This window comes from Equus caballus, chromosome 13, assembly GCF_041296265.1.
Source record: "Equus caballus isolate H_3958 breed thoroughbred chromosome 13, TB-T2T, whole genome shotgun sequence".
Classification (NCBI taxonomy): domain Eukaryota; kingdom Metazoa; phylum Chordata; class Mammalia; order Perissodactyla; family Equidae; genus Equus; species Equus caballus.
Window position 1 is genome coordinate 39535579 of NC_091696.1, and position 21116 is coordinate 39556694.

The 21116-nt window shown below is 44.2% G+C and overlaps 1 long non-coding RNA gene across 4 annotated transcripts; it reads left to right on the forward strand.

Moving 5' to 3' along the window:
• Positions 1-1931: 1931 nt before the first annotated feature.
• On the forward strand, positions 1932-18430 carry LOC138917006 (uncharacterized). Of its 4 annotated transcripts, none has more exons than XR_011424317.1 (3): positions 1932-2107; positions 13203-13418; positions 14938-16214. It is a non-coding gene; the product is annotated as an uncharacterized lncRNA (long non-coding RNA). The 4 variants fall into 4 exon arrangements; XR_011424316.1 differs by lacking the exon at positions 14938-16214 and adding an exon at positions 16932-18430 and having other exon boundaries at positions 1947-2107; XR_011424319.1 differs by lacking the exon at positions 14938-16214 and adding an exon at positions 16932-17513 and having other exon boundaries at positions 1949-2111.
• The last annotated feature ends 2686 nt before the right edge of the window (positions 18431-21116 follow it).

Genomic DNA, 21116 nt, shown 5'->3' on the forward strand with positions numbered 1-21116 from the left:
GTAACCATTACTAAAACCCACACTATATATATAGATAGATAACATCTCTGACACTTGGATAACAGGCGGGGTGCTTACGTTTCTCAGGAATTGAGAGTTGACTTCTTGTCCAGTTCAGGCCAGTTGAGACCACTGACTCATCAACTGGGCCTGTGCAGATGACGGATAGGTGACTCTTCAATGTCAAGGAGTTGAAAACTCCACCCTCAGATAATGGTGATGCCACCATTTTGTGAACATGTGCCCTATGAAGAGCCATGTAGCTCAACTCTGCTTGCACAGATCAGCCATGACGTCACTCCTCCTCTCCTCCAGTCATCTATTCCTGCTCTTATACTGCCCCACCCCTTTATGCCATAAATATCCCTAATCCCCATTTTTCCTGTATGTGGATTTGAGACTGGTTCTCCTGTCTCCTCGCTTGTCTGCCTCATGATTAAACCCTTTCTCTGCTGCAAACTCATGTCTTGGCGATTGGCAGAATCGTGTGGCGTGCCAAACAAACCTAGTTTGGTAACACTGGTATTAGATGACCATATAGATTTATTTCTAGTATTTCCTTAGGTGTAGTAATGGCATCAAGATTGTGCAGGACAATGTCTTTATTCCTACAAGATGCACACTGAAGCATTTAGGGATCAACCGTCCACAATGCCTGCAACTTACACTCGAACGGCTCAGAAAAATAAAATAAGTAAATCAAAATAATAAATAATAGAGAGCAAAAGTGACAAAATGGTAACAGTTGTTGAATCCAGGTAGAAGGTATACTGGTACTCATTGTATCATTTTTCCAACGTTTAGGGATGTCTGAAAGTTTTCATAACAAGGTGATGGAATAAATGATTATGATTCCTCTCTGTCTTTTTTCTGACATAACTCAAAATAGAAACAAAACTAACAGCAAGTGGGGGAGGAACGAATGGGTGAAGCGTGGGGATTTTTAGGGCAGTGAAAGTGTTCTGTGTGATACCGAAATGGTGGGTACATGATTATGTATTAGTCAAAACCCATAGAATTGGACACCACAAAGAGTGAACCCTAATGTTAGCTATGAACTTTAGTTAATAACAATATATCAATACTAAGTCATGAACTGTCACCAAGGTACCACACCAATGCAAATTGTTAATAACAGGGGAAATTTGGGGGGTGAGAAAGTGTATGGAAACTCCCTATACTTTCTGCTCAATTTTTCTGTAAACCTGCTGTTTCTGTAAAACCGCTGAAAAAAATTATCTATTAATTAAAACAACAACAAGGATAGATAAGCTGGAAAAATAATGGTAAAGAAATCAAGAAGAAAAATAAAAGTAAATTAATAATCTGAGAAGTTAACAGTCAGAAATGCACACACTGGGGTACGGGCCACAATTTCAGCTCTGATCTTCATGGGTGCTAGGCAAGGAGGAAAATGTGATTAAAAACATACACTTACTCAACAGAGGTTAAGACGTTTTTTGGGAGGAAGGGAAGAAGTATGAAAGAAGTCTCTCCCATTAGTCCTAAAATAAAGGTAATAAAAGGTTATGTTTGTATCCTCAATAGTCCTGAAATTTATTCAAAATCAAGTTGCATGTGTAAGTTATTATAAGTAAAATTGAAAACATAATAATCGAAAAAAACCCTAGACAGCAAAGGGAATGTATGGAAGTCCCAGAAAGTTCTCGTTTCCTCTATTTCCTCAGAATGATGACTTCATTGCTTTTGCCCAACTATCAAATATCAAATTCTTTCCAAATAATTGGGGACGGGGTTCCCCTTTTTTTTGCTACGAGCCTTAAACTCTGTGGGGTGATCCAGCCCTGATACAGCTCTTTTCTTTAGCAAACGTTTATTTGCTCAACAAATATTGACATCTCGATATCTGCCAAGTGCCAGGCATTATGTTCAGTTCTGAGATGACAAAGGTCAAAAAGTAAAATCTCTGCCCTCAAGGAATTGACACAGTGACGGGAAGAGAGGGGACTGACCAGCAGATCTCACCCGTGGGTAATGAGCCCAGAGAGATCAGGGATCAGGAGAGGTCTGCCACAGCAGCAAGGAGGCTTCCCAGGGGAGGCAGTGACAGTGACTGGCTGAGGCTTGAAGAGGAGCTACCTGCCAAGTAGGTGAGAGGAGGGAGGGCGGGCGGGAGGCGAGCCTGGCAGAGGTTCCGGCGGAGCAGCCGAGAGGGCGGGCAGTGCTGTCACGTGCTAGTGGCTAGAAGGTTGGCTGTACCGGAGTTGAAGCTGGATGGGTGGGCAGGCACCAGGTCTGGGGGCTCCAGAAAGGTTCTTCTCTTAAGGTTAGACTCTAACCTGATGGTGACTGGCAGGCTGCTATGCAGGGGAGTCTCCTGGTCACAAATGGGAAAATGGAAATGTCCCCCGGCTGTTTTGGAGGAGGTCAGACTCAAGGCAGCTAGACCAGTTCTGGGCTATTGCTGCAATGAAGGCCTGACCCAGGAGTGGAGCTGGAGGGAGGGGTGGATTCACTGCGACTTCTGGAATAGAACCACCAGGACTTACTGGCAAATCATAGGTGGGGAGAATGGGAGGGAGGAGGTAGGCTGACTCCCACGTTCCAGGCGGGGCCCTCAGGGCGATCCTGGGTGAGGAAACCAGGCAAAGAGCTGCAGGAGGAAGAGAGGAGGTGACACGTTGAGTCCCAGGGACCTGTGGAGGTCCATATGGAGATGTGAGTCGGCCAGTATGTGAGCGGGTCTGGAGTTCTGGGGCAGGGAGGCTGGGATAAGACATAGAGTGTGCTGTGGTCTTGAGTGACCGGGTGGGGCACAGCAAAAGGACCGCACTGCTCCCTCCTCAGCAGTCTGTGTACACATCATTAACAGTTACCGTCCAGATGCCCTGTGCGTGCCAGGCCCTGGCCAGGGGATGGAGGTCGTGGGCATAAACAGAGACTATCGAATGAGAGCAAGCAAAGGCTATTTTCTCAGAGTTTGCTATAGCAAGGGAGTCCACCCCCATCATTTGCAGTTTGGCAGAGATCCAGGCAGGCAGAGGACTGTAAAGCTTTATAGTGGAGAGAAGGGAAGGATCTGGATGCCCCCTGAGTGGAGGCTGTGGCATGGGGAAGCTGTAGGTGAGCTAACTAGAGGTGGACGTCCTATGTGATTGGTTAGGGGTGCACGTTTGGCTGTCACTGGCTGGTCCTATGTTAGAAGCGGGACAAAAATTAGGGAAGCTGTCAGTTATTAATGAATCCCTGGCCATTTGGGGCTGATTGCTGCAGGGGTTATTGTTTGGCTTCCTGGGCTGGTTGCTGGAGATAGTGGTCTGACTTCCTCCAAGTCTGATTTGGAGATAGCAGGCTGGCTTCCTGGGCTGGTCTGTAGATAACGGGTTGGTTTCCTGAGCTGGTTGCTGCAGACTGTGGGTCAGAGTTCTGTTTTGATATGTGATCTGGCCATTGTCCATCTGTATCTTCAGGCTCTCAAGGTGTAGCTGTGAACATACCAGATACAGGCCTGGCCTTACATTCAAGGAGACGAGACAGGCATTCAGCAAGTAAATAAATGTATCATCAAGACCCTTTCACCCAGGTCTCAGTCCTTTTACTGTCCTTTCAACTAGTCCTGTTTTTTCAAAGACCCTAAGCACTGGCTGAAAGGGTCTTGATGAGAGAACTCTGATGGGTTTTCAAACAAAAACGTGTACATGAGTGTTCGTCGTAGCAGTGTTCACAATAGCCCCAAAGTGGAAGCAACCCAAAGCCTATCACTGGATGGATGAGTAAACAAAATGTGTTATATCCATACAATGGAATATTATTCAGCCACCAAAAGGAATGAAGTACTGGTACCCGCTACAACACAGATGAATCTTGAAGACACGATGCTAAATGGAAGAAGCTGGGCACAAAAAGCCACCTACTCTATGAGTCCACTTAAACAAAATGTCTGGAATAGGTGAATTCATTAGTGGTTGCCAGGGTTAGTGGTTAGGGCTGCATAATATTGCATGACATTGTGAATGGACTTAATGCCACGCAATTGTACACTGTAAAATGGTTAAAATGGTAAATTTTATGTTGTATGTATTTTAAGCGCATAATCAGTGCACTGAAGATTTAATCGGATTAAAAATATATATAGCCAAGTCTCTTATTTGGTCAACTTTGATCAAACAGAGGAAAATTCATTTTTTTGACAACGGGAATATCAGATCCTAGAGAATTACTAAAATTCAAATGGAAAATATAACGTAGTGTCATCAAAAAGACAGCTTTCACTCGGGGGGAATAGTTCACTTTCTACCCAAACTAAGTTACTATTCACGCTAAATGGGTTCTTCTTTCCAAGGCTTTAATACGATCATGAAGCCAATAATTAATCGTGATGAGTAAAAGGTGATTTTTTTTATTTGGCAAATATTGCAGTTTTCACACTTAAAAGATATCTAACGTAGAAAAGTAACTCAATCTGAATTATTGCAAAGTGAGTTTAATGACATAATAATGTAACCTATTTAAGGGAATAGCAATGAATATTTTTTCCTAGAGTTAAAGAACCCTGGTTCGTTTAACATCATTTACTGATAAACACTATCAGTCTCAAAAAGGGTGATCTTCAGTCTTACTCTTCTGTTGGGTACAATTTTTTCTGCTCTAGGCATTAAGCTGTGGGCTGCGCATAGTCACCTAATCCACCCCACCACAGTCCCCCGCAGGGTAAGACTTCTCTGCATTTTATAGAGAGCTGATGTAATTTGCCCAAATTCTCTCAGTTAATAATACATCTGAGGTTCGAACCTAGCTTTCTTTGATTCTAAATCCTATTTTCTTTTTCTTTTTTTTTTTTTTGAGGAAGATTGGCCCTGAGCTAACTACTGCCAATTCTCCTCTTTTTGCTGAGGAAGACTGGCTCTGAGCTAACATCCATGCCCGTCTTCCTCTACTTTATACGTGGGACGCCTACCACAGCATGGCGTGCCAAGTGGTGCCATGTCCACACCCAGGACCCAAATCGGCAAACCCCGGCCGCTGAAGCGGAACGTGTGCACTTAACCGCTGTGCAACCAGACCAGCCCCTAAATCCTAGTCTCTTAATCAACAAACTTATTCTGTCAAGAGCCAGACAGTAAATATTTGAGGTCTTGCTGGCCACGTAGTCTTTGTTGCAAGTACTCAACTCACCAAAGCACCACAGACAACACATAAGCAAATAATCATGGCTGTGATCTGTACTGCAATGTGGGCAACGAAATTTGCATTTCATCTGATTTTTCATGTGTCCTGAAAGATTATTCTTTCACTTTTTTTCAGCAATTTCAAAATGTAAAAACCATTCCTAGCTTGCAGGCCACACAAAAACAGGCAGCAAGCCAGACTTGGCCCAAGGGCTATAGTTCACTGACTCCTACTCTTGATCTCTGCAAGGTCCCCAAATCCAATGTCTACAGTGGACAGGCAGACCATAAAATGAGTGAAACAAGCTGGGTAAGTATTAGGGGTTGGTGGGGACTGTGGCAAATGGGAGAGCCCATGGCTCCCTAAGGAAAGCTCCTATTCAGCTCTTAACTACTGTTGCCACGTGAGAATGTGGGCCCAGTATTGCCAATCCTTCTAGGTATTCAAAGGAGAAAAGCTGGAAATTCAGGTTTGTGTTTGCAATCTCTTTGTTTCAATACTAGCAGTGAATTCAAATTTATGAAGGAAAATACTGTGTATCGAAACACATCTTGGATCAGATATGGCCCACAGGTCTCCTTGTTTCAACCTCTTCACCATAGTTGCATCAATTCTCAACCCTGGCTACTCTTGGGAATCACTTTGAACTCTTAAAAAAAAGAGACATGTCTGGGGGCCGGCCCAGTGGCATACCAGTTAAGTTTGCATGCTTGGCTTCGGTGGCCCAGGGTTCGCAGGTTCAGATCCCAGGCACAGACTGACATACCGCTCATCAGGCTATGCTGTGGTGGTGTCCCACATGCAAAATAGAGGACGATTGGCACAGATGTTAGCTCAGCAACAACCTTCCTCAAGCAAAAAGAAGAAGATTGGCAACAGATGTTAGCTCAGGGCCAATCTTCCTCACCAAAAAAAAAAAAAAAAAAAACCCACAAAAAACAAAAACAAAAAAAACCAGAGACGTCTGGGCCTCACCCGCCAAAATAAGATTTAAATGGTCTACAGTGGAGCATCTGTATATTTTTTAAGCCCCCCAGTTGATTGTCAAGTGTAGGCACTACTGCCTCCTTTGCCCAGTTACGCACACGCATCCCTGGAGTGTTGGACATACATGCTGGAGGGTAGATCTCCAGCTGCTTTCAGTCTAAAAGTCAACTCATTGAACCTGTTCCTGCGCCTACGCCAAAGGTGTTGTATACAAACCTGCCAACCTTTATACAAATAAAGGACTAGAGTCTTTTCTCCTGCTCCTTAGTCCTTCTACTTGTTGGATGCTAACAACACTTCTTGCCATGACTGAGGAGCAAAATCATAATGGCGCTCCCTAGTGAGGTAGGAATGTACCAGGAACCCGCTCTTGGGAAGACGGGTGGCAATTCCGTCTGCACCGTGCCCCACTCTGTCTAGAATCCTGGGGACCTGGAACCCTGGCTGCAGTCACAGGAGCCCCAGCCACAGATGCAGGCTCAGGGGCCTTCGACAGCTTCCCTGGGCTTCACCTTGGCCTACTTGATCTGGCCCAGTGAATCAGTCGGGGCTCAAAGCAGCAACATTCTGGGTTATGGGATAAGAGATTTATTCTAGGAATTAGACCTTATGGAGCAGGAGGAGGAGCCGGGGAAAGGATGGTCCAGGAGGGAAGCTGGAGGATCAAAGAGGCACTGGCCAGGCCATGTGAGCCACCAAGCACATTTGGCCACCAAAATAGGACAGTCAAGGGAAGGCTCTATGGCAAGTTGTCCTTCTACACGGCCGGTGGTGGGACAGGGGCTGCCGCTGGTCCACGGGGTCAGCAGTCAGAAGAGCTGGATGCAGAGCAGAGAGCAAGGACAAGTGGAACCCAGGGATGTCTCTGTGTCTTTTCATCCCTCAGTGTGTCTGACCACCAGGAGCCTCTGTGACGGCTGCTGCTGGTGCACTCACGCTCGCCTCTTTCAGCCAATCTACCAGGGGAGAGGCTTCCAGAAAACACGTTTCTACCTTCACCGAGTTGACACAGTACAAACCACACATCCCTGCCCACCTCTCTCGCCTCTTCCGGCCGTCACCCTCTGTGACGGTTAATTTTATGTGTCCACTTGAGTGGGCCACAGGATGCCCAGATACCTAGATAAATAGGATTCAGAGTGTGTCTGTAGGAGTGTTTCTGGAAGAGATTAGCATTTGAATCAGTAAACTGAGTAAAGTAGACTGCCCTCTGTAATATGGGTGGGCCTCATCTAATCAGTGGAGGGCTTGAATGGAAAAAAGATGAAGGAAGGGAGGATTCTTGATCTCTGCCTGACAGCTTGAGCTGGGATATCGGTCTTCTCCTGAGACTCAGACCATTGGCTCTCCTGGTTCTCAGGCCTTCAGGCTTGAACTGCAACTACACCCTCTATTTTCCTGGGTTTCCAGCAGAGGGTGGGACTTCTCAGCTTCCATAAGCGCATGAGCCAGTTCCTTATAATAAATCTCTTTTGATAAATAGATAGATAGATATAGATAGGTAGATATAGATACATCTTCTATCGGTTCTCTTTGTCTGGAGAACTCCTCCGCCCCTCTCCTCCACCACTCTTCTCTCAGTTCCCTGAAGTTGCCACGTTCCTTCCCACCCCAAGGACCTTTCACTTCCAGCTGAAATGTTCTTCCCTTCACCAACTCCTCTCTAGTTCCTTTTCCTCATCCTCTAGGGCCCAGCTAAAGTCACTGTCCCTGGACTTCCAATCTGAATGATCTCCCTGTTTCTGTTCTCTCATCTGTACCACTTGGGGTTGGATATCTACAACAAAGAGACGAGTCTCAATGAACGGCATGGGGTTATAGATTTACTCGTAGGATCTCTTTCTGGTGCCAGCTCTGAAGCTCTTTGAGGGCTGGGATTGTGTCTATTTTGCTCCCCCTTGTAAACCCTGTAGTAGGTCCCAGAACATACCTATGAAATAAACGAACATAGTTATTTTCAAGGTCAATGTCTGATATAGCGTTTTGGAGAAAAAAAATTGGTCGCTTGCCTAGTACATGGCTTCATCTTGCTATGTAATTTATGGTCTACATATAACAAGACAGAACAAAGAAACAATACTTAAAGTCTCTGCCAGCAGGCAAAAATTAGCCTTACCACCTACCAACCCTGCCTGGTCCCCATAGGCCTGGAAAAACCATTAGAAGCAATTGCTAAAACTTTGTAGCGTAACTAAATAATCCATTCTCAGCAAGAGTTTTGACGGCCAGCGTGCAAGGTCCAGAAGGTTTCTATGGCTTCATGGCCTACATACATTCACAGCTGGACATGCTTCTTTAACATCTGCATCATTTTCTCTGTGAGAATGCTTTATCTGAATAGACTCTGTTGCTTCAAAAAATCTTTTTTCCAGGGACAGCCCCAGTGGCCTAGTGGTTAAGTTTGGCACGCTCTGCTTTGGCAGCCCAGGTTCGGATCCCAGGCATGGACCTACACTAGTCATCTGTTACCGGCCATGCTGTGGTGTGGCGGCCCACATTAAACAAAGGAAAAAGGAGGAAGATTGGCAACAGATGTTAGCTCAGGGCAAATCTTCCTCAGCAAAAAAAAAATATATATTTTTCAAAAAAAATTCCAGCCAGTCATAATCCCAGTAATAACAGAGGTTTCTACTGCAATACATGAACTAACAGACACAAAGAGGTTGGTGGAATCCCCAAGACATTATAGATGCTTAATAAATGTTGGTTTCCTCCCCACATCTCCAAGGCTAGTTTCTTCTAAGGATGAAAAGTGCTACTTAACTCAGATGACTGATTATGAAAATGTTCCTGAAAGAACATAAATAGGTAAATCAAGGAGTTTGCTTTGGGGACGATAAAAATAAATATTTATTTATTTTTTATTTTATTTTATTTTTTTTGAGGAAGATAAGCCCTGAGCTAACATCTGCTGGGAATCCTCCTCTTTTTGCTGAGGAAGACTGGCTCTGAGCTAACACCCCTGCCCATCTTCCTCTACTTTATATGTGGGACGCCTGCCACAGCATGGCTTGATAAGTGGTGCACAGGTGGTGTGTAGGTCTGCACCCAGGATGTGAACCTGCGAACCCCGGTCCACCAAATCAGAAGGTGTGAACTTAACTGTCATGCCGCTGGGCCGGTCCAAAATAAATAAATATTTAAAAAGAGCTGCTGGGCCTTACCTCTGCTCCATCTTGAAGCTTAGTTGTAGATCCATAACATGCTTCTTTCTTTTTTTTTTTTAATGTAAAAAATGAGTTAAAAGCTGGAGAGGGGCTGGCCTGGTGGCACAGCGGTCAAGTGCGCATGTTCCTCTTTGGTGGCCCGGGGTTTGCCGGTTCGGATCCCAGGTGCGGACGTGGGACGGCTTGGCACGCCATGCTGTGGTAGGCATCCCACATATAAAGTAGAGGAAGTGGGCACAGATGTTAGCTCAGGGCCAGTCTTCCTCAGAAAAAAAAGAGGAGGATTGGCAGCAGTTAGCTCAGGGCTAATCTTCCTCAAAAAAAAAAAAAAAATGCTGGAGGAAACATTACGCTGATTCGGAAAAATAACTCTTCGGAATCAGGGGCTCAGTGTTTTCAGGGGCGATTCTGCTTCTTCCAACTGGTTCCCATAAAAGAATTCTTCTTCTTCAACCGCATCACAATGTCCTTATGGTTTTAGCACAGTCCTTCCACCCGACATGTAAGAACCTGGGTAGCGAAGCCATCTCTGTGGACTGGAATCATGGGCTTTTACTGAAGCCAGAGTGGGTCTTCTACCACCATCAGACTTGGCGGGAGATCTCCAGCTTGTCCAGGTGGGGACATTCACCCTCCCCATCAGCACCACCTCTCTGGTGACAAGGCCACCACCCTCTGCTCCAGAGGGGCTACAAGTGGGCTGAACTATGGCACAAGGGGTTGTCCACATGGCGTGGACAAATTGGAGAATTGCTAAGTCTTGTGGCATAAAGTGGGTGCCACAGGCTGGCTATAATTGGTGGACAGTCCTTTCCAGGTGACAAGAGGACAGCCAACATAGCTTCTGGGCACTGGCAATATATGCTTACTTAAGTGCTTGCTGAAGTCAAGATCAATGCCTCCTCTGGGTGACACAGCTGTGTGTCCCCTCTCCTCATCCCCAGCTGACAGGCAGTGGCTCTCAAAGTGTGGTCCCCAGACCAGCAGCATCTTGTTAGAAATGCAAATTCTCAGACCCCACACAGACTAACTGAAACCCCGCAGGGTGGGACCCAGCAATCTCTGTGTTTTAACAAACCCTCCAGGGGACTCCGAGGTACACGGAAGTTTGAGAACTGCTCTAGCGGAGGGCAGCGCTTCTCAAACTGTGCTTCGTACTAGAATCTGCTGGGAAGCTGTGAAAAATCCTAATGCCCAGGCTTCCATCACACTGATGAAGTCAGAATCTGGTGGGGAGACGCAGGCATCAGTAGTTTTTAAAGATCCCCCAGGTGATTCAAACGGGGAGGCGAATTTGAGGACTGGTGGCTGCTCTCCCGCCTCGCAACTCAAGAGTGTGGTCCCCGGACCAGCAGCATCAGCATCACCACGGGGCTTGTTAGAACGGCAGAATCTCAGGCCCCACCCCAGACCTGCTGATTCAGAATCTGCCTTTAACAACATCTCCAGATGGCTCGCAAGCACATTACAGGGTGACAAGCACTGGCGTAGGTGCAATCTGAAGTGTGTCTCTCAAACTTCCTGACTTGTGGATCAATGATTTACTGAACCAGTCCAGAGGTTGCTGCTTTTGTTTTTCTGGTTCTCTGGTAACACTCCTTCTCCCCTCAGCAATGGATGCTCTGGCTGGGGGAGAGGAGAATGACCACAGCGAGGGGAATTAAATTCTGTGAGTGCCTTAAGGGAGCCCCGCAGAGTGAGTAAGGGAGGAAGAAACACTCTAATTAACATTTGGGCATATTCTGGACATATTCCACTCACTATATTATTAGTTGACACATTGTCTCATAGCTCCTCCCATTGGAGGACTCCCCACGAGGCAGCTGTTTCTGACTCTCTCCACCCCACCCTTCAATTTCTTATTTCATTCATTTCTCAACATCTCACCAGATCACTGCTGAGTGACTTAGAAAGTGAAACCAAGGCTCACTCAGAACTGGAATAAATATTAACCTGGACTTACTATCTCCTTGAAGAAGTGGAACAAACTCCAGATAGGCTGGCTTTGTGACCAAAGGGAACAGAAACTTTCTGCCTTGCAATTTTTTTAACTGCCGAGATCTTTTTTTATGAACCCAATCGACATAGTCTTTTTCGCCACCTTGAAAGTGGGATGTGGCTATACGTTCATCTCTGTATACGTGTGTTTGTGTGTAGTTACAGCAAATACGGACTTTCAGTGAAGCCGGTACCTGAGGGTTAGTGTAAATATTCAATAAGAACAGGATTTCCCTTCCACCTTGTTCCCAACACATAGATGCAAAGAAGTTAATCTTGTCAATTTGCTGTTTTCTTATTTAACCTGAAGGGTGACTCTGGGGTCACAAGGATTTATGAACTTGTTTACAGAAGATGAAGAATGCCTTCAAGGAAGTTATGATCGCCAGATAACCCTCCCCCAACTGCCGTAGACCCCAGAAGTCAGATTGCCCAGGGACTTATTGGGAGTGAAAGAAACACCGATTACCCTTTTGTTTCTGCAAGATTCTTCCTGCCAAGCCCCTTAGCTCTATAACGCCCCCAGCTCTCTTCTCTCGTCAAGGGGGATTGGAGAGAACCCATCCTCCCACCTTCTCACTTTGGCCAATTTGAATAAACCTTTCTCCATCTCCCAGCAGATGTCTCAGTGATTGGCTTACTTTGCATCTTGCACACGAACTTGAGATGGACAGGTTCAGTATCACCTGTGCATCCTGGGCAGTGGGGTATGGAAAGAGGCTACAGCTGGGAGTGAGGAGGTCTGGACACCTCAATAGCAAGTCGCCTGCTCTGCTGGGCCTCAGTTTTCTCAATTCTGTAATAAGGAAGTTCGACAGCTGCGGATGCAAATTCAAATACCTTCAGGAGCCCAGGTGGAAATCTAAATGGGGCTAAGGGGTGCCCCTCCTCAGCCCCTCTGTCCCTGTTAACCTGTGGGAATGTGGTCCAGTGTTGCCAGATTTCAAGGGAAGCAAAAAAAAAAATCTGGATTTTTGTTTGCAATTTTCTGACATTTGAATGTTGGGAACTAATATAACTTCTTTTTTTTGGCAGAATTTGGAAACTGCACAAAACACTCCTGAAGCCATAGTTCACCTGGGACCAGCCAGATAATGACCTCTAGACTAAGTGATTTCCCAGGATTCTTTTAGAATTCTGTTTCTGCCCCTTTAATGAATCCGTTGTTTTATATGTAGTTGTAGGTGTGTCTCTAGTTTATTCTTTCAATAAATATTTGAGTACCCACTATAAGCTGGAAACTGTAGTTGATTAAAAAAAAAAAAGAACGAGATGGGGTTTCTACTTTTAGGTGAGCCGATGGGAGAGCTAAGGGAAATGCCCCAATAAATAATAAGGCTTCCTGAATAACTAGACTTCCTGGAAAATCTAAGGAAAGGCAGATCTGGTGCATTAGCAAGACACACAGTCCTTTCAGAGGCTTGGTATTGTCATCTGTACAATGGGAAGAGTAACACCTCCCCGTCAAGCCTGTGCGAAGATTAGAATTCTGTGTATAAAATGCCTGGTACATAGTAGATGCTCAATAAACAACACTATCTAGTGCTACTACTTTTATTATTACATTATAAACTTGAAGTTAGGGTTTGGGTCTGATTAAAATCATGCGATGGCAATCCTTAACTTGTAAGCAGCCGGTTGTGTTCCCAAAGTGTATGCCTCAGAACTTGTTTTCCAGTGGAGATGGCATCCGTTTCTTACTTCCCCAAGGCAAGTCCAGAAACGCCTATGTAAACTACAGGGTGGCCTAAATATTGCACAATTGTGATTTTTTACAAAAATCAGAAAACAGCACCGATGCAATGCAAATACAACAGAAGAAGCTCTTTTGCAATCTTTTTTTTACAAATGATCGAAAGGCTTTTCGCTGCTGTGTGTGGCGCTTGAGATTCTAAGGCAGTTTTGTTTTTTTTCTTTTAGGAAGATTAGCCCTGAGTTAACATCTGCCAATCCTTCTCTTTTTGCTGAGGAAGACTGGCCCTGAGCTGACATCCATGCCCATCTTCCTCTACTTCATACGTGGGACACCTGCCACAGCATGGCTTGCCAAGTAGTGCCACGTTCACACCCGCGATCTGAACCAGTGAACAATGGGCTGTTGAAGCAGAATGTGCAAATCAACCACTGTGCCACCAGGTGGGCCCCATAAGGCAGCTTTAATTAGAAGCCCGGGAGCAAGAGTTGCATACTTGATGGTTCCGAAGGGGTATCTAGGGATGTTTTAAGGGCCTTTAACACAGATGGTTCTAGGTTTTTTCATTTGTCTAATTTTACTTAAAAACTTATAACTTTCTTGTCCTTGAGCCAATTATCTCTAACATTGTTCTCACACTTACCCTTAGAGTACCATCGTTAGGCTGATGACTCTAAAATTTGCATCTTTAGGGCACACTGTTATATATTCAGCTCCCGGGTTGGCATTCGTACTTGGAGATCGCATACACATCTTAGATTCAACAAGGTCAAAACAGAACTCTTGACCCAAATCTGCTCCCTCCCAAGGCTGTCCTACATCATTAAATGGCGTTGCCATATGCTGGGTGCTCAGGTCAAACCCTGGGAAATATTCTTAGTTTTTCTTATTCCCTCAAGTAGACCCGTGTACTTTGGCTCCAATAGCCCATTGCACTTTATGCAAAATATGGTCACTTCTCACCATGTGCCATCTACAGGTCAATTCAAGCCACCATCAAGTCGACTCCGACAGCCTGCCGCCCCATCTCTCTGCCTCTCCCACTGCTGTCCTTACACGGCAGCCAGGGTCTTGAAAGCATGAATGACATCTCTTCCTTGCTCAAAACCCTCCAAAGGCTTTCCATTGCAAGTGGAATAAAACTCAGACCTGTTACCACACCCCACGAGGCTCTATGTGATCTTGCCTCTCTCCATTTTCCCCTCGAGCCAGCCTGCCTTCTATATGTCAACACGCTAGGCTTATAGCAACTCAGGGTCTTGCTTATCTTGATCCCGTGCCAGGAACCTCTTCCAATGACATCTCCCTTCTCATCATTGTCTCTTCCTTAGACAGGACTTTCCTATCCAAGTCTGGCAGAGACTTCTAGTTGTCCTCCAATATCTACTCTTCCCTTTTCCCAAAGAAATGGAACCTCCTATTTTTAGCTGAGTCCGTAATCGGCCAGTCTCCCTTAAACTGGTTATTGCTACTGGCCAATGCAATATAAGAAGAAACATAACATGGCAGTTTCCAGAAACCATTCTTAAAAGATCATTGGCACATACCTTTGCCTTTTATTCATTCTGCTGGCTGGCATGTGACATGATGGCTGGATCTGGAGCAGCCATCTTAGATCATGAGGTAAACTTAGAAATGGAGGCTGTGCACAGCAGAGCAACAGAATAGAAGGAGCCTGAATCACTGAGGATTTCATGGAGTGCAATGACCACAACAGACCTGGGTTACTCGCTTCTGGCCTTCTACTTGAGAGAGAAATAAACTTTTATCTTGTTTAAACCACTGTTATTTTGGATCCTGTTATCAACTTAATTCTAATTGATAGACTAACCTGGCTAAGGCAGCCTTCTTTTATATTTATCTGTATTTTTTTCTTCAAAGTACTTAGCACCTGAAATTACCCTACATATTTACTTATACTTTTATTTCTTTTTTTATTGTCTGTCTTCTCCCTTCTGAAAGGTAAACTCCTTGAGGCCAGGGATTATCTGACATTCACTGCTATATCCCTTCCCCCTGGAATACTGCCCATAATAGGCGCTTCATAAATATTTGTGGGATGAATGGGTGAGTGAACACCTACTACGTGCCAGGGAGGGGAGATACAAAGATGATTAGCATGCTGTTTCCTGAGTCCCTTGCTTGAGAAGCTCACGGTTTCGTGGGGACTGACTTTCTAGTTTGAAGCGGCCATCATCCTCATTGGATTCATCTAGAACAGTGGTTCTCAGCCACGGGCAGTTTTGCCCCCCAAGGGACATTTGTCAATCTCTGGAAACATGTTTGATTGTTACAAGTTGGAAGATGCTCCCAGCATCCAGAGACTGGAGCTCAGGGATGCTGCTAAACATGCTACCATGCAGGGGACAGCCCCCACAACAGAGAATTACTTGGCCCCAAAGGCCAATAGTGCTGAGGTTGAGAAACCATGACCCAGCAAAGGTCAATGCCAATTAGATCTGCCGGGGGCGGGGGGGAACTGTTCGGGCTGCACGTGCCATGGGGCCTCTGTTGTTGTTAGTGAGTGTGCCGGATTAAACCCCAAGTAGAGGTCAGCTGAGTTGTCAAATTCTGCAAAGCTCTCTCATGGAGAGGCCAACCCCAACCATGATCCTTTACTTGTCTCGTGGTCCATGTTCTGAGGACAATGTGAACTTGGAACAGGTAAAATTCTGTCCAGGACTCTAGAAACCAAGCCAGAGAAGCTCTCCAAACAGTATCATCATTGATATGAAGAACTCCAACGTGAATCTCCACTTCACCTGTTTTCCTTGGGAAGGCTGAGAGACCTCACGCTGTGCTGCTCTCTGCTGTTATAAATCTCTTCTCTATTTCTGTTTGGGTGAAAGGAGCGTATCTACTTTCACGGTCCTCCTGCAAAATGTAATTTTCTCTTGCAGATAAACAAATGATAGATGAGGGTAGTCTACCGGACCGGAGATTATGGAGGTGATGGTCCTGGGCCACTTCCTATTTTAACTATTAGGGTTTTTTTTGTTTGGTTTGGGGTTTTTTTAGCTTTCCAATTTGTTAGACACTGATGCGCTTGGTGACCTTGGCAGGACACTTCATCTCCCTGAGCCTCAGTTTCCTCATCAGCAGACTCAGGGAGCTGGATCAGGCCATGGCTTAATGGTCTTCTACTCTAAATAACCACAATGATTCACTTATCACCTGCTACCAGCAGAAAACTGATGGTGACACATGCCTGGGTTTGAAGAAATAAATTTGAAAATAAAGGAAAGACTATGGTGATTTGTAGCATCAATGTTCCCCGCCACACCCCTCCCGATTTTCAAAAATAAAACATCAGCATTAATCTTTGGAACAGCAGTTCCTAAGATATGTTTCTTAGAACATAGCTCCTTAAGATATTAAAATGGGACTCTATGTCAAAAAAGTTGGACAGCAGGGGCTGTCCCCCTGGCCGAGTGGTTAGGTTCGCGCGCTCTGCTGCAAGCGGCCCAGTGTTTCGTTGGTTCGAATCCTGGGCGTGGACATGGCACTGCTCATCAAACCACGCTGAGGCAGCGTCCCACATGCCACAACTAGAAGGACCCACAACGAAGAATATACAACTATGTACTGGGGGGCTTTGGGGAGAAAAAGGAAAAAATAAAATCTTTAAAAAAAAAAAAAAAAGTTGGACAGCATACTAGATCCCCGTCTTGGAGAGTAACAATAAATCATTTTTAACTTTTTTTTTTTTTGCTGAGGAAGATTTGCCTTGAGCTAACATGTGTGCCAATCTTCTTCTATTTTGTATGTGGGTCACCCATGAGTGGTGTAGGTTTGTGCCTGGAAACCAGGCCCTGGGCTGCTGAAGCCAAGCACGCTAGACTTAACCACAGGCCACAGGGCCGGGCCCCACATTTTAACTTTTTATAAACCCAATGTTTCTCACTTATTTGATTAAAGAATCCATTTTCCATTGGATATTTGTTAATATCTTACAGAAGAAGTGTTCCTTGAAACTCATCTTAGGAGACCCTGCTTTGGTAGACAAGGACATTACCCTCAGCTCTACATACTTCAAAAGGGAATATGTTATCTGCTGAAAAGAATTCCAAAGAAGACAGACGACGTGCTTTTCAACATCCCTAGCCTTCAACAGATACACAGGAATTACCCATATATCTGATATCAGGCAACAATAACAACTTGGACACACGATTAATAAAATCCATTTATTGGCCTCTTTTTGATGTTAGACAGCCTATGGGGCAAAGACAGAGAAATTTAAACTTGTGTCTCTTTGCTCAACTTATCGTGTCAATTCCAGTCACTAAGCGAGTCTCTTACAGGGATGTCAAACAGGTTTTTTCTCTCATGACAACTGTGATCAATGGTTAGTGGCTGCCTGGAGCTCTGTGTTGAAGATGATTATAAGACCTTCAACCGGTTTGGAGGGGAAATATGCTGTGATTGATTCTTAATGTCTGTTGTGAGTGCAGTGCTGGGATTGATTGTTGAGGTCTGTTGTGGGTGCAGAATAGCAGAAGGCATAAAATGCTTGTTGTGTGTTTCCTCAGCAAAAACCAGTCTTCTTACAAACTAACCATGTTGTTTTGGTTGGCAAATTAAGACTTAATACACTTAAGTGCCAAAATGAGTGGTTAAGACGAGTCTATAGAGTCAGAAAAAAGGGCTTCCTTCAGGTCTTAAGGTCAAGATAAATTGCATGCAAGAACAGAGTTGGAGCTTGGAGGGTGGGAAGGTGGGGTCTTTTGAGGAGACCCCAGAAGAAATTCTCAGGAGAGACTGCTAATGAGCTGCCAATGCCCCAGGGATCGCTTGTATCTCTAGCGCTGCCCAGATACAGTGTCAGCATCCCTTAGACACTGCTCAGTAAAGGATACATTCTTACCCTTTATCTAGCACATCCCTGTCCAATAAAAATATAATTTGGGCCCCATATATAAGTATTGTACATATAATGTATATTATGTATATAATTATTTGAGCCACATACTTTCTAGCAGCCTCATTTAAAAAAGTAAAGAGAAACAAGTGAAATTAATTTTAACAATATATTTTACTTAACCCAATATAGGTAAAATGTTATCACTTCATATAATCAATATAAAAATTATTAATGAGATATTTTACAAGCTAATTTTGGTAATAAGTCTTTGAAAGCTCGTGTGTACTTTTCTCACAGCATCTCTCAACGAGACTCAGCTACATTTCAAGTGCCCGATAGCCACAAGTGGCTAGTGACTGCCATATTGGATAATGTCAGTCTAAACTACCACTCTCATTCATATATTCTCTCTTCCAAAAAGTTTTAATATGGTTAATTAGGTTTCACCAGTTTTCCCAAACTCTATTCTGATGGACACAACTGGTGCTAGCAATAATTTTTAACCCAAAAGTTATTTCTTTAAATCACATATAAGAAAAATTCATTAATTCATTACTTTAAAAAATAAATTAATTAAATTGAAAAATGAAAGTTAGAGATTGTTATTTTTGTTTCCTGTTAACATTAGGAAGACAGAGTCATTGAGGAGAGAAAAGTAGTAATTCCTACGACTTGTTCTTTCTCTGTCGTTTTACCATTTTTTAAATTGTGATAAAATATACATGGCATAGCATTAATCATTTATATGTACAGTTCTATGGTAATAAGCACATTCACATTGTTGTGCTCCCACCACTACTTCCATCTCCAGAACCTTTTCATCCTCCCATGCTGAAACTTTGCATCCATTAAATAATAACTCCCCAGCTCTCCCCACCCACCGGCCCTTGGCAACTACCATTCTGCTTTCCGTCTCTAGGAATTTGACTACTCTAGGCTCCTCATATGAGTGAAATCACACAGTATTCATCTTTTGTGACTGGCTTATTTCACTTAGCATAATGACATCAAGGTTTACCTATATCGTAGAATGTGTCAGAATTTCCTTCCTTTTTAAGGCTGAATAATATTTCATTGCATTTGTAATACCACATTGTGTTTATCCACTCATCTGTTGATGGACACTTGAGTTGCTTCCATCTTTTAGCTCTTATGAATAATGCTGCTATGAATATGGGTGTACATATATCTCTTTGAGACCGTGCTTTCAATTCTTTTGGGTATATACCCAGAAGTGGGACTGCTGAATCATATTTTAAATTTTAAATTTTTAAATTTTTTCAGGAGCTTCCATACTGTTTTCCATTATGGGCCCCAGCAACGTACAAGAGTTCTAATTTCTCAGGGGCCAGCCTGGTGGCACATTGGTTAAGTTTGCAAGTTCTGGTTCAGTGGCCAGGGGTTCGCTGGTTTGGATCCCGGGTGCGGACATGGCACCGCTTGGCAAGCCATGCTGTGGTAGGCGTCCCACATACAAAGTAGAGGAAGATGGGCACAGAGGTTAGCTCAGGGCCAGGCTTCCTCAGCAAAAAGAGGAGGATTGGCCACAGATGTTAGCTCAGGGCTAATCTCCCTCAAAAAAAAAAAAAAAAAAAGAGTTCTAACTTCTCCACATCCTCACCAACACTTGTTATTTTCTGCTTGTTTGTTGGTTTATGATAGCCATTCTAATGAGTATAAAGTGGTATCTTATTGTGGTTTTGTTCTGAATTTCCCTAATGATTTACGCTCTTGAGCATCTTTTCATGTGCTTATTTGTCACTTTTATACTTTCTTTGGAGGAATGTCTATTCAAGTCCTTTGCCTGTTTTTTCATCAAGCTGTTCATTTTATTTTTGGTGGTTGTTGAGTGGTAGGAGTGCTTTATAGATTCTGGATATTAACACCTTTTTGGACACATGATTTGCAAGTATTTTCTCCCATTCCATGCATTTCCTTTTCACTCTGTTGATGACGTCCTTTGATGCACAAAAGTTAATTTTGAGGTAGTCCAACTTTATCTACTTTTCTTTTATTGCCTATACTTTTGGAACCATATTAAACTGAGTCCTTTTGATAAAGAGATCAGTGCCTTCACAGTCAAAGAACTTTTTCATGTATTCTAGAAGTTAACGCAACAGAGGGACCCTTAATATTTTAATCTACTGATCCTTTCTATAGAGTCTCTGTAAGTGTTTTTTTCTGGAAAATACTGTGAGATCTTTCTAAAGTATGTTATTGATACTCCTAAATAGACTTACTGAAATTTGCTAACTTATGAGTACAACCTCCCCTTCCTTGCTGGACCTGGGCCTGTTTGTCCCCAGAGTCATGCCTCACTCCCCCAGGCTCTGCTCTGTTGCACAGATGCTGGCCCTGACTGCATTTTGCAGGCTCCCATGTAAGCTGTCTCCTGGCTGGGTCAGCCAATGACAGTCACTGGCATGACACTGGATGGCAAGAAGGAGAAGCCAGGGCATTTCTCCCCGTCTCTGTCTCCGCCTCAGGCAGTTGAATCACCTTTGTGGCTCCAGCGCCCAAGGGAAGACCTAGCCAAGGCTCTTGCAACACCACCTTTCGTCCTTCCAGCCCTGGGGGTGGTAGCAGTTTATGCAGGTGTGAATCCTTTGGATTGCCTCACTGTATCAGCCAGCAGTTTTCAGGAAACAGATGGTACACTGCCCCAAGGAAATATGAAGAAAATTTAGTAAAAGGACTATTTACAGAAAGGTGGACAGAGTGTGGGTAAATTAACAAAAGATGTGCAGTACCAGGGCTGATAACATGAGAGGGTCTTTATCACCTTAGGTGCAAAGTTCAAGGGCAGAGAGGGAGTGTTTGCTGGAGCCTGGAAAAGATACCTGGATGAAGACAGGGGTGACAAAAATTGTGGCCTTCAGCAGAAGAATGCAGCCACCTCCAGGCGACCTGTAGAAAGGAAGCTGGAGGAATAAACACCCAGACATCACTCCCCTCCTGCTTTCCCATGCTGTGGTGCGTCCTTTTGGTGGAACCCAACCAGACGACCACGGATAAGGATGCAACACACAGGTCAGCCTCTGGGACCCAGAGCAGGGTGGAGAAGGATGGAGAGCAGATCTGGAGGCACAAATGGAAAGTGGCAGGTACACACACTCGCTGTCCCCTGCTTGGCTTTTCTCAGCAGCTCAGAAACACCACTGAGTCTATGTTTGAAGGATTATTATGGTTTGTATGTAAAAAATAGACTGTGTTATGATTATTATCATTTCTTATTACTTTGCAATAATATGCCTTTAAGAAATATTGTGCTATATCA